Here is an 11,758-nt window from a genome sequence, read left to right on the forward strand (position 1 = left end):
CCCTCAAATTATATAAGCTTTGGGCCCCACAAGTCCTACCATTCCTTGTTCTCAAGATAGAAATAATCTCTCATTTGAATTTTCTCTGAGGCTCTTTTGGTCTCTATTAATTTTCTGCCACTTACTGGTTCCTGACTAAGGCTAAATTATTCTACTTCAATGCCTACAATACACAAAAGATTATGTAGAGTTAAGAGGGCTTTCTAAGGAGACAACCCTTTCTTGATATGACCTCATTAGTGAGCATTTAATAAATGGATATTTTAAAATTTTTACTGCACAGAATACGTGCCTTTTTATATTTATAATAAAAACACAATAAAAACCAAAAAAAGACTTTATCCTATACAGAAAAGGAGATGGACATTAGTGAAGTAGGACAGGTCATCATATGGTCTTGGCCAACCTAGCTCTTCCTCCTCTTGCTAGCAATTTGGATACCCTGATGCCATTCACATGGATTAAGGCCCAGAATTCATCACTGAAGCCCACACAGTGTGGACCCACATATACGACATCCACTGGCCCCTCCACATGTGTTACCATCCACAGGCAGTAAGTATAGTGGAGAATTTCAATAGACAGTTGAAGAAAGCCTTGACAAAAGGACACCCAGAAGGGAAATTCCAAGGATGGACTTTGTGACTGTCAAAGACCCCATTCTTCTAAATGAAGTATCACAAGAATGGAAAAATAAAGACCACATGTACTCACGACTAAGTTGGTACTAATTGATCAACACTTATGTGCACATAGGGAAGTAACATTCACAGGGCATTGGACAGGTGGGAGAAGGGAGAAGGGAAGGGGTAAATTCACACCTAATGGGTATGGTGTGTGGTGTCTGGGGGTTGGGCATGCTTATAGCTCTGACTTGGGTGGTACAAAGGCAATACATGTAACCAAAGCATTTGTACACCCATAATATTCTTAAATAAAAAAAATAAAAATAAAATAAGACTAAAAAAAATTCTACATACTTCAATTTAATATAGTGGACACACGGCCCTGGGTTGCTGGATGGAGCAGCATGCAGAAGTGGGCTCAGGGTGCTATGCGTACAGGTGGTGCACAGGTGGGCATAAAAGGGGGTGGTGAACACTGAACAAACAGGAGCTAGGTAGAGAGACTACATGGACATAGACCACCTTCTATCCTAGATAGAAACTAGCAATCTTTTACCTGGCTACAGCCACCTGCATGCTTCCTGGGATGGTGAGAGGTATGGGCCACCTGGCAAACAGACACACTGGAAAACTCTAACCTGGAACTACTAACCCTGTGGGTTGCTGTGGTCTGTTGTACAGGGCCTACTGGCTTTGTGTCCAGTCACTGACCTAAGGAGCAATGGGTGGCCCTGGTGTGTGCCCCAGTGCCTCCAGGGCACATTCTGGGTTATCTGAGAGGAGTAATGGTGGTTCTGTCCACAGGATCCTCTCAAAATGCCGGGAGGAGGGTGTGGGTCAGGAAGACCTCGAGATGGCAGCCAGAGCAGGTTGTGGTAGAAGAATAAGGACAGAGTGATTGGGTCATTACACCAACTCATGAGACCCCTGGAGGGGCAGGGGTGAGGCGGTACTCTGTCAATCTCCTCTTTCCACGGGGATGTGGCTGCAGAGGCCTGGAAGCACAATGCCTTTGTTAGGCTTTCCCATGCTGTGGCCACTGTGAGTAACATGATGAAGTGTTGGATCTGCAGGCCTGGACCTCATTCTGTCATAGACTGTAGCAGCCCTCTCCCACCAATCGTAAATTACACCAGCATTCCTCATGCCACAGAGTGCACAAGCAGAACCCAAGCCCTGGCTTACTGAGTGAGGACCTGGCATCTGTCACATGGGAGAGAGGCAGAGGTGCCTGTTTTAACTTGATTGGTCTATGATGGCAAAACATCACAGCCACAAATAACAAAATCATACTGTGTTGGTACTTTGCCACACCACGCTCCTTTGATTACATGGGAAGAGAGGCATCCTAGTAGCAATGCGAATGACAAGCCTGGACTGTTGCTAACCCTCTGTTTAGGGAATTCACGAGCAATATTGTATGGGGGAAACTGAGCTCATGCAACTACATCATTAATGACACTTGGCTAGTGATTGCCAATGCCTCTATACTTATGAATGGGCCACTGAACAAAGTGGGAGAAAGGGCACTGTGTGCACCCATGGGCTGTATATTTCACTGTGGATGGTATAGGGGTGACCCAAACATGGGATGGACAATGCCACGTCTAGAAAGCTGGTAGACAATGTGGTCTTGCCCATTGGATTTACCCCAGGTGCCCTGGATAGCACCCCCAAGAATGAGATGCCCCACTGGGCTGGTAGCCTAAAGCTGTATACCAGGATTGCTGGGGACCTGTCAGAAGGTATAACTGGCTTTCTGTTTAAATCCTTTTTCAGATCTTTGGTACCATAGGAGTCAGTGCTCACGAAAAAATGACACAAAATCTGTTCCTGAGCATGGCAGACATGCCTCCTCCAATGCCACTGCCTTGGCAGCTCAGCAGACGTCCTTCAACTTCCTTGGGAAGGTTGTTTTAGACAACAGAATTGCTCTAAACTTTCTTTTAGCCTAACTGGGAGAAGTGTGAATGATTGCCCACACCTCCTGCTGTACCTGGATAAATGCCTCAGGTATTGTAGAGACACAGTAGAGGGGAGATCTAGAAGCAGGCCCACTGGCTGAAGACAGTGAGGCCACATGAAAGATCTTTCTTCAATCTCTTTAGCAACTTTTTTTTTTGTATCTGGATCATTGGGGTCCTGGGCTAGCTTGCTGCTGCAGGCAGGCATGATCATCCTGCTTATAACAGTGGTCCTCATGGGCACAGGGAAATGTCTTTTAACCATGATTTAAGGGTCCGATCAGTTAATGTGCTGCCTTGATTTGATGATACACACCTATTCCTCCAGGGTCAAGGGTACCTGGGTCAGGGGTGAACAGCAAGAGGACAGGTCCCCAGATTACTTGAGCCAATCTAACTCTTTTCCCTTTTGCTCACAATTCTCTGGCAGAATGTACTGACAATGCAACATCCTGAGATAAGGAGGAAATGTCTAGAATAACCCAGGCCATGTCCTCATTCCTCCTAGAACAGGATGTCCTGTAATGCTTGAGTTCAGCATGCCAAGTGGCACCCAAAGTACAAAATCGAGATTGGAGTGCTGTTGGGGTCCCGGCCTGCATTGGAGATGCTGTTCACCCTGGGCTGCTCTTCTGAGCCTTGGGGGACCAGCTTGCCATGTATCCTAGGCTTCTGTTTATTCCTGCTGCCTATCTGTGAGTAATAAATTTGCTTTGCCTAACATGTTGTACTAGTGTTCTGTCTCACCAAATCATGCAGATGGTACTCTGAGTTCCCGCCAAATTTAGAACCTTTGTAGTTAGCACTCGATGTTTCCTCTTGGACTCTGGGTAACTAGTTAGGTGCCTTAGATGCGGTGCTTTTATGTGTCTCACTTTCCTTAGCCATAGAAACCAGTATAATATTTAGCATTGTGATGTCTTAAAGAAAAGGTTAATGAAATAACAGGGAGATGCTAAGGAAAAGAGCTTTGTTTTCTTTACCATAATGAAAACAAGATATGATTTCTTTTTGCACTGATAGTTATTAAGGGTTTCTGCTCAAATAAAACAAACACCAAGTACAACATGGAATAATTCAGCAGGCTCAGATAACACAAAAACTTTAATAAATTCTTTGAAGCTCTGCCCAAGGTTCTAACTCATATTTACTTTAAAGTTCCCTATCTCACCATATCTTTTTCCCATGGGTAAGAATTTTTAAAATATCCAGCACAGCACTTCTCAATCAGGGGCAATTTCATGCCCTACAGGACATCTGGCAATGCCTAGAGACATGCTTTTTTGGTCACACTGGTAGAGTTGGGGGAGGAAGCTACTGGCTTCTAGTGTATTAAGGCCAGGGATGCTGCTAAATATCCTGCAATACATAGGACAGCTCCCTGCAACAAAGAATTATCAAACCAAAAATGTCAATGGTGGCAAGGCCCAGAAACCCTGATCTAGGTGATGGTAAGCCCACATTTCTCAGCAGTTTAGGGCATGACTGTCTGACATGTGTCAATTTAATGTGACAACTTAGAATCAAGTTTTCAAATGGTGACTGAAACTGTTATCTTGCAGGACACCAGCTCTCTTCCTTCCTTTCAGTCTTGTGTTTACACAAAAAAATACAACTGTGTCATATTCTAGGCTATGGGTTTATATGATTTTTTTTTCCGTTTTAAAAAAATCTTCTTTAATAGATTGGAGCTCCACTTGCTTTCATTTCTCTTAAGAGCTTTGCACATCATTTACCTTGTACAAAAACTCTGATTGTTAAGTATTTTCTTTTCATATCAGTACATACTTATAGAGCTCATATCAGTACAGCTGTTTGGCAAATGCTAATTTGCATTAAGCCGAATGCTACTATGAAGCAGCTGCTTGGGACATGAAGGATCAGGGAATATAATTGAACACAGATAATATGAAGGAAAGAAGTAAGAAAGAGAAGAGCCCTGGGAGGCTGAGTGTTACAAATGGAATTAAAATGTTGTTGATTTTATATGGCTTTGCTTCCACCCACTTCCTTTGTGTTATTGTCAAATGTATTATTCATATATTACATTTCTGTGTTATATGTCTACGTTATGATCTGATACTCCATTATACACTTATTATTTTATATGATTGCTTTTTAAATCAGGTAAACAGAATGAAAACTACATCAAGTTAAAAATATTATTGGTCAAACAAGAGTAGGAACTGGCATAAAAATATAGAAGAGAAAAATTCAAGATATTTAAAACCAAAAACATAGAGAAAAAGCAATCAGTCAGGGGTTCTAGATGACTTCTGGAAGGACATATTAATACTACTATGCACAGCTACAATGTGATTTCTCTGGTCATTCTTTGTTCCAGGATGAGAACTCAGAACTGGCTGCACAGGCAGCCATGGTCTAATGTATTTGGCATAAAGTGAAACCAGGACGGCTGTACCTCCATAAACTTTCTGTTAATGTGCATTAAGAGAATAGTACCTCACTTAATGAAAATAAATAAATTTCAGAACTGTTATAGTTGTACAGGGGGGATTTCCTTATAACATAGGAGAGCTGAAGAATTCAGCCACAGCTGTGACCACATTCTTTTGTCAATCAATGTCAATCATCGTCACACCGGCCATCAGGCATATGACATTTCCCACTTAACATCATGGTCCATGTATGAACATAGGCATCTCCCCACCAGCTCCAGTTATTCACAAAGGAGCACACGAATAACAAAACAAAACAAAAATAACTTGTTATTGACTAAGGGTTAAAATGTTAATAAAAAAGCACAGAAAAATAGCTATAATTTGAGTTTAAAATTGCATTTATACCTCAAATACTTTTATATATTTTATTTGTAGGTTTTACCTCAAGCACTTAACAAATATTAACTAATTTGACTTTACATCAATCCTGTACATAGGTACTGTTGTTATTGTCATACAGATGAGGAAGCCGAGACACAAGGGACTATGTAAAACATGTCCAAGATCAGAATGTCTGAGTCTAGATTCTATGATCTCTCACTATGACTCCTTAATCTTTATTTTGTGGTCCACCTAAAGTCCAGCTGAAAGCACATTACATGGAAAATGGCATTTTTACCTCAACCTGTTGGCAAGACACATAGACATTCAGATTCCTGAAAGTTCAGGATAAAACAATAAATAGAGTTAGAGATAGATAGATGAAGGAGAGGGGTAATTGATTTTTAAAAATTTCTTCTCTTGCATTCAATCCCTGCTTGAATGTTTTCATTGGCCTGTCTGTAACCTAGACAAAGACCTTATATCTTTCACAAAAATTGACTCAAAATGGATCATAGACCTAAATGTAAATTGCAAAACTATAAACCTTCTAGAAAATAATATAGAAGAAAATCCATGTGGTTCTGTGTTTGGTGATTGAGTTTTTAGGTACAACATCAAACGTGTCATGCATGAAAGAAAAAACTGATTAATTGGACTTCATTAAAATTAAAAGTTCCTTATCAAAAGAATTGTTAGAAGAATGAAAGCATAAGCTACAGATTGGTAGAAAATATTTGCAAAACAACTCTGTATACAAACTATGGGAAAAAAACTCTTAAAACTCTATATTAAGAAAACTTACTCCACTATTAAAAACAGGGCAAAATGATCTTGAATAGACACTTTGCTAAAGAAGATGATCAGATAACAAATAAACACAAAATATGTTTAACATCTTGTCATTGGGGAGGTGTAAATTAAATGACAATGAAATACCATAACACACTTATTAAAGTGGCTACTTTTTTTTTTTTTTAATGACAATACAAATTGCTGGCCAGAATGTAGAGCAACAGAAACTCTCATTCATTGTTGGTGGAAATGTAAAATGGTATAGCAACTCTGGAAGATAGTTTGGCTGTTTCTTTCAAAGCTAAAAATAATCTTACCAGACAATCCAGCAATCATGCTTCCAGGCACTTAACAAACAAATTCGAAAATTTATGTTCACACAAAAATTGCATGCAGTATAAGTACTACACGCTAAGTGATTGCACCACTGGAGCTCCAAAAACTTGCCTGCAAAATTTAAGTAGCTTTATCCATAATTGTCCCAATCTGGAAGCATTCAAGATGTCTTTTAAATAAGTGAATGGATAAATAAATTGTAATATATTCATACAATGGAATACTATTCAATAATAAAATGAAATGAGCTATCAAGCTACAGAAAGACATAGATAAACCTTAAATGTACAGTGTGATTCCAAATTACATGACATTTTCTAAATGGAAAAATTATAAAGATGGCAAAAAAGATCAGTGGTTGTCATGTGTTGGGGTTAGGAGGAGGTTAATGAGTGAAGCCCAGTGGATACTTAAGGCAGTGAAACTATTACCTATGGTGTTGCAAGGAGGGGAACTTGGCATTATGCATTTGTCAAAACACTTAGAAATCTGCAACACAAAGAGCCTATCCTAACGTATGTAAATTAAAAAAAAATATTTTAAGTGGTCAGAATATTCTCAGGTAAAAGGAAGAATGTGACAAAGTCTTCTATCTGTATGGCAAATGTATGAAACAACCTAATTGAAGGGGATATGGGCAGAATGTTACTCACTTAAGAAAATTTGGAAATGAATGGAGTCTGTAAGATTAAAGGCAAAAGATGATACACACACGCATACACACACGTGCACACACACACGCACACACAGTACTCTAGTTGATAAAGTCATTTTTGATGAAGGTACGAGTTAACAATTCCATTAATGTTATACATGTACACTGGCACTGAAAAATAAATCAATGAATGGGTAGTAGATGGTGGAGCCAAGTTTCTTCCAGTTGGAGTGGGATGTTATAGATAAGCAAGGGAGGAGGATTCAATGGTCCATGTGGTAATTGATTAGAGTCAGGTTCATCAGTATGATCTCCTGTTTGGCTTAATATAGGTAGAGATAGCGACGCATCAAAATATTAATAGAAGTATATATACAGGTTATTATGCACATATATATTTCCTTGTTCTTTCAGTCGAGAGAGTTTAAAAGCAATATTGCAGTGCTAATAAACATAAATAAACATACTTAATGCCTAGATCTTGTTTTCTAATAAAATTCTTCAATAAAAGGAGGCAGATGTTTTAGCAAAATGGCTCACTGTAGCATTGGGGAAGGAAATATACAAGATGAGTCTCAAGTATCTTAAATCGATCAAGAGGAAAGAATGTCCCAAAGGGGGAATAAAACCTCCAAAGTGACCGTGGTAGTTCAGAGGGACACAGGAGACAACTGAAACAGCTTCCATTGGATAAAGCTGGAACAATTTGAGCAACAAAAGGAAATACTATTGTATTAAAACCCAAAATATAAAATAAGTATACTTTGGGCCCATACTGATATAAGTAAATGGATGTATAAAGAAATGAGGTAAAATAGATAAATCTCCCATGCAGAAGAATTTTAAAAATTTATTTTGATACTACTTTCTCAAAGAGGTGGAACATAATTCCCTAATCCTTAGATGTGGGCTCTATATAGGGAGTTCCTTCTAAAGAGTATAGTATGGTAAGGAGGAAAAAATAACTTTATAGTGGAGAAACCTGACAAATACTTCCTCAGTTGGGTGATCAAGATTAATTTCATCAGTTATAAGTTATGTTGATAGTATTTCCCTTTGATACGATGTGATGAAAATGGCACGTTATCTCTGCGATCTTCCTTCCAAAAATACATAATTCCAGTCTAAACATAAGATGAATATAAGGCAAATATCAACCAAGGGACATTCAAAGTACCTGACCAGTACTCAAAGATATCAAGGTCATGAAAAACAAGGAAAGTTTGTGAAACTGCTACAGCCAAGAGAAACCTAAGAAAACCTGAGAACTAAAAGTAATGGGGTGCACTGAATGGGATCCTGAAACACTGAAAGGACGATAGGAAAAATTAAGGAAATCTAAATAAATCACAGAATATATATTACTATATATCAATATTTGTTAATTAATTACAATAAATGCACTATAGTTGTATAAAATGTTAATAATAGGGGAAACCATGGTATATATGAAAATTTTCTGTAGTATTTTCTGAATTTTTTATGTAAACCTAAATCTGTTCTAAAACTGAAAGTTTATTTAAATTAAAATAGTATTTTGAGAAGAAGAAAAAGAAAAAATTGAGTAGAGCATAGAGTATGAAGAATTGACCTATTCTGAAACTGAAGATCTGAATTTAGCTGTGTATAGTGATGCCATCTATGTTGTAATTGTTATAATGTGCACTTTTTTTTGCCATAATCCAAGTCTAATTCTTGAATTAATAGTTATCCATTGGAAAGGAGATAAGGAAGCATGACAGTTTAAACTCATGGAAACTGGAAAGTACTACCTATCTTACACTATCACCACTGCCCAGCTTTAACCCCCAGAAGGAAAACAGAAAAAAATTGATTTTGTACATTCATAAATGCACACACACCTTTGTATGGTTTAGACACTGGTAATGCTTGTACCTTGTCTTGCTTTCATTTTACCAGTTTAGCAGAGTGGCAAAGTATAATGTATTCAAATCACATTTATTTCATGGGACAAATATTTGTTTGGAAATCAGTGTGCTGGTATAACATGAAAGGTCATAGACATGAAAATTACCTTTTAAAATTGTCCGATATTACTGTATATAAATACATGAAATTACATTCTGGATTCTGAAATCTAATTAAACTTGTAGTAATCCAAATGGAAACCACATCAATAAATATTTAAATATAATTCATTTTAGAGATAGATGGATGTAAATTTAAATGACTAAACTTCAATTCCTGCAATAGTCCTTTTTAATACACTTCAGGCACATAGACATTTCATCTCACCTTTATTAATTTGCACACCGATCAAAATATATCATTTAGTTAAGTTGTTTTTTTTAAAAGCAGAAAACTACACATTTTCTTAAGTTCACTTTGAGATTAGCTCTATTGTTGTAATGGAAGAGTACTCTTAAGACTGTTTTCCACACAGTGGCACCTGTTATTTCCAGACTTATATGATCCTTAGTGCTTCAGTCTCAGAATTAGAGTAAATCTCTTTCCTTACAGCTCCTGCAAAAATCTCAGGCAAGATTGGCATTGGCCCAGTTTGACCACATGTTCATCTAAGACAGGTTAATTATCTCCAAGTGAATAGTGTGTTCTAATTGGATAGACAAGAGTCATGTAAAAGAAGATTCTTCGGGACAGTACTAGGAAAGTATCTATCAGAATCAGCAATCTATGATTTGAGTTACTGGAAGGATTCATTTCTAATTTTACAAGAAACTTCTAATTGCTTAGAAATGGTTGCGTTAGGTCTAATGGGACAAATACTTGTCCTACTTTTGCCCACTGCCTTATTTGCCCTTCCTCCACCCTTTCCATCATTATAAACTTTAATTTTTCTTAAAAAACAACTCTTTTCACTTTCTTCCCTGAATTTTTATAAAGCACAAAAACACAAATTATCTTTTCCTATGGATTATGAGTGCATATTATTCATGCTATTTCACATAGAAAGACTCAGAGGACATTTTGAAAAATGGATAAATTGGATAAATTAAGGAGAAACAAAGAAAATACTCCTTTCATCAGAAGTTGAATAAAGGGCAAAATTTACTCATGTGACCATACATATGTGTAAACAGAGTTCCTGAGAAATATTTAACTGCAGCTATTGAAAAAATTGGTTGCTCATAAGCTTAGAAACTTGGTCACATAAAAGAAAAAAGGTGGCATTGTATATTTCATATACCAACCACCAAGTTTCTACTGCTTAATATAAAGGTGCTTGGTGTATATTTCTGATATTATCAAAAATTGATATTATCAGATAATAAATAAATATCAAAATAAATAATTAAATATCAAAAATTGATATTTCTGATATTATGAAAAATATTGAAAGATATTTGACTCTTCATAGATGTGAATCTAGGAAGACTGACATAAAAATATTGGCTTGGGGAAATTTGTGTAGTTATGTATGTTGGGACTCAGAAAACAATACCCCCAAATAAAAGCCTCAGAAGCAAAAGTTTTCCTTGTCCTTCTCTCGCCCTTTGTCTCTCAGTCCCATTCTCCCCAGAGGCTAGCCATAGAAACCACAACCCGTATTTCCCTAAAGCCAGCCATAAAATCTAAAAATATTACTCTAACTTTTCCGTCTGCCTTTCTGTGTAAAAACTGACCTTAAAGAAATTATCTGACCTACCGTGTTTGACCACAGGTCATGAGACCCCCATTCCAGAGAGGATCCTTTCCACATCCAGAAGGAAGTAATGTATGCTCAGAGAGGCCAAGAAGAATCTAGATAGACAGGACTTGCTGGGTTTCCCCACTCAGTCTATTAGCATTAGATCATCATACCCTTTTTGTCCAATCATATTCTCTATGGCTGCCCATACTTCGGTAAACCTAAGCATAAAAATGGAAAATTTCCCCTCTATCTTGGGGTCTTCATTCTGAAGGCTCCTGTGTACATGTTAAATAAATTTATATGCCTTTTCGTCAATTAATCTGCCTTTTTGAGTTAGTTTTTAAGCAAAACTTCAGAGAGCAAAGGGAAATTTTTTTCTTGTTATATATATATATTTTTTCTTGTTTTATATATATGTATATATACATACATATATATAAAGACTTTAATTGGAATTAAGATGGAATCATTTTCTGCTGTATATAATATCATAGGATTTGTGTGTATGTGTATGTATACACATACACACATATGCATACAAAGGATTGTATGGGAAGACAAGAGAAATAAATGAAGAACTTTTATGTAACTTTGCTGCCTATGATTCCCATCAATAATTATGAGTCTAAATACAACATAATACTCAGTGTTATTAGCTGCTGCTACTGCTGCTACTCCTGAAATACACAAGTCTAGCTTCTTTTTTTCCTAAGTTTTATGTTCAATGAAATATAGTCCTTAGTTTAGTTAAAAAATAATGTCTGATACAAAACTTACTTAACTCTCAAGCTGCCTAACATGTGGGAGAGATTTTTTCAACAGAAAATTTGTCAAGGAAGAATAAAAAATGACTAGGAGTAAATCCAACCAGCATGTTTGGCCACAGGAAGAAAAAGATTTATTTTTAACAGAGATGAGGAATATATAAAACCAACAGCAGTAAATTCACTCTTTCCACTCAGGAGGAAACTATTATTTATTTGTTG

The sequence above is a fragment of the Propithecus coquereli genome, unplaced genomic scaffold (genome assembly GCF_000956105.1).
Source record: "Propithecus coquereli isolate 6110/MARCELLA unplaced genomic scaffold, Pcoq_1.0 Scaffold319, whole genome shotgun sequence".
NCBI lineage: Eukaryota > Metazoa > Chordata > Mammalia > Primates > Indriidae > Propithecus > Propithecus coquereli.